This window comes from Pinus tabuliformis, chromosome J (assembly GCF_031772625.1).
Source record: "Pinus tabuliformis cultivar Carrire ecotype Pingquan chromosome J, CPIR1, whole genome shotgun sequence".
Taxonomy (NCBI): domain Eukaryota; kingdom Viridiplantae; phylum Streptophyta; class Pinopsida; order Pinales; family Pinaceae; genus Pinus; species Pinus tabuliformis.
Genome location: NC_142295.1, coordinates 281037792 through 281040813, shown reverse-complemented (window position 1 = coordinate 281040813; position 3022 = coordinate 281037792).

The following is a 3022-nucleotide window of genomic DNA, read 5'->3' as shown; positions in this document are numbered from 1 at the left end:
AAAAATATATATACAAAAAATAAATGTACAAGGTTAAAATGTACATTTGGTATGATGTTGGAGTAATTTCAAAGTAACACCTACAATCGGCCAAGAATAATCCAAAGGGGTGGGAAGGTATATTAAAAATTGATATAAAACAGAAGGATCAACACTTGATCTAATGAGGCTCACATGCACATACCAAGGATGAGTGTTTAAACTACTAGTTAGTTTTTATGCAATGATGTGTGTTTATTTTAAAATAAAATTGATATCATGTTTGATTTTATAAAATTATAATTGGTTATCTTATATTTAAATCATCATACTACTTCGGAATTGATGTTTTAGATGGTTTCACATCAACATGATTGTTGCAAATAATCCAAGGTGATGGGTAATTGTGTTTATTTTCATTTTTATTTTTTAGCAAATTTGCCAGTAACATCACATAAGAAAACCTAAAGGAATGACAAGTGTGTAAAAATGATGAGTAACAATATTGGCCTATAAGGCACAAATAGATCCCAATATGATGAAGAATAAAATTCGGTTGGGCAAAGGATAGAAGAAGGTTGTCCTGATTGGATGGACATCCTTAGAACCCTAAGAGATAAACTAAGAAGATGCAAAGTAGATAATGAAAATATTGTTAGGGCACAATAAATGGAAGAAGTGGTAAATATAGTAACATTGTAGAGCTTATCAAGCCTACAAAAGAAGAAGCAAAACGATTTTGATGCCATTCATCTAGACAAGTACAAGTCCAAACCTAGAGTGTGAGATATTCAAAGGAAATGGTTGGATAAAAATAGGTCATGAAGTCATTAGTCAAGGAAAATACGTCGACATGTAGATGAAGGAATAGTTATACTCGACACTTTTGAAATTGATTTAGGCAACCCTGACCAATTATCAAATATTGTAGTTAAGAAACACCATCATCATAGGAGAAGTAGTAAGAGTTCAATGCTAGAAGAATTCAATGAATCAAATCCTCCCACCTTCAGTGGAGAGAAAAATAAGGATGAAGAGGTAAAGGCTTAGTTATTGGGGATGAGGAAATACTTTAGGATGCATGACTACTCTAAGAACATGAAGGATAAAGTAACTACTTTTAGCTTGAAAGGAAAAGCTGATATATGGTGAGGCAATTTGAAGAATGTTAAATAAATAAGGGATAAAGAGTTTCTGGATAATTTTCTGCAAATACTTATAGGAGAAGTACTTGTTGTAGAGGTACTATGATAGAAAGATCAAGTAATTCCATGAGCATAAGCTAGGGTAACTCACTACTGATGAATACACCAATAGACTTATGGAATTATTGAGGTATTTAACATATATTAGAGATGCGAAGGTGAAGATTCAAAGGTACCTTGGTGGGTTACTGTAATATTATCAAGATTTTGTGAACCAAGAACACTTGAGGACACAATTAGGAACTCCATCTAGTTTTTCAATTCTGGTTAATGGTTCTCCATCTAAAACTTTTAAACCTTCAAGAGGCCTCAGGCAGGGAGATCCTCTCTCCCCGTTTCTCTTTATCCTCATGATGGAAGGACTTGGTCGATCTATTAAGCATTCTAAACAAGTGGGTACTATCCAGGGTCTCAGAATCTCCGAGACTGGACAGGCTTTGACCCATCAGCAATTTGTAGATGATACTATGCTTCAGGGCATCCCCACAGTCAAAGAGGTGCTAGCATATAAACAAATCCTAAGTGACTTTTCCATGGCAGCTGGTACAGAGGTAAGCCTCTCCAAATCTAAGATTTTCTTCTTTAATACTAATATTGCTATTCAGCAGAATATCTCCAGAATTCTGGGCTTTCAAAGAGATGTGCTACCTTCCAAATACTTGGGAGTTCCACTAACTGAAAAACCTCTGCATAAGAGTATCTGGGAGCCAGTGATTAACAAGATGCAGGACAAGACCAGGAAATGGACCATTAGATCTTTGAACTTGGCAGGCCGACTGGTGCTTACAAAAGATGTCCTTCAATCAATCCCCACCTTCATGCTTTCAGCCCTTCTAGATCCAAAAGGAGTCTTACATCAATTTAGAATCATTCAAAGAGACTTTCTTTGGGGTAAGGGGGAGGAGAAAAAGAAATGGGCCTTGGTAGCCAGGGATACTATTTGCAGACCTAAGAACCACGGAGGTCTTGGTCTGGATGAACCAAAAGTGCTAAACAAAGTTTTAGGGGCTAAACTATGGTGGAGATGGGTTAAAGATCTAGAGGCACAGTGGGCTATTATTTGAAAGGAGAAATACACTAGTAATTGGCAAAATAGTGACCTTATAAGGATGTCTGGCATCATAAAAGGCTCCTACATCTGGAATAAAGCATGGGAAAATAGAAGCATAGTTGAAAAAAATAGTTTTTGGGAAATCAGAGTAGGAGATCTAGCTTTGTTTTGGGAGGATAAATGGCAACAAGAACCTATACTGCTAAGAGAGGACTTTTTGGAGCTCAAGAAAGATTTTTGGGATCAGACTAGCAGTGAAGGAAAATGGCGTACTTGGAAGAATATGGAGTACAGGGATGAATTCCCCTTGAAAGTAAAAGCTGATGCACTTCTAACAATGTTGGACCAAAGGAAAATACTAGTATCAGAGGATCATGACCAACTTAGATGGGGCAGTAATAATGAAAGCACCTTTAATCTTAAGGAGGCAAAGCGCTTAGTCCTGGAGCTTGATTCTAAGGAACTGGATAGGGTTTGGTAGAACCTATGGAGACATCAAGGATGGATGAAAACCAAACTTTTCATGTGGTTGGCACATCATAAGAAAATTCTTACTTGGGGGAGCATTAGGAAGAGGGGTGTTCTAGGACCTTCTAGATTCCAGCTTTGTGAGTCTCAAGAGGAAACGATGGAGCACCTACTCAACACCTGCATATTCACCTCCAACTTGTGGGATGCTTTTGCCTTCATTTTCAGAACGACAAACAGGGACAGAGGGAACATCACCAATACCGTTAATAACTGGAGAGGAAACTTTTCTAATTATGAAATAATCAACAAAGCTTGG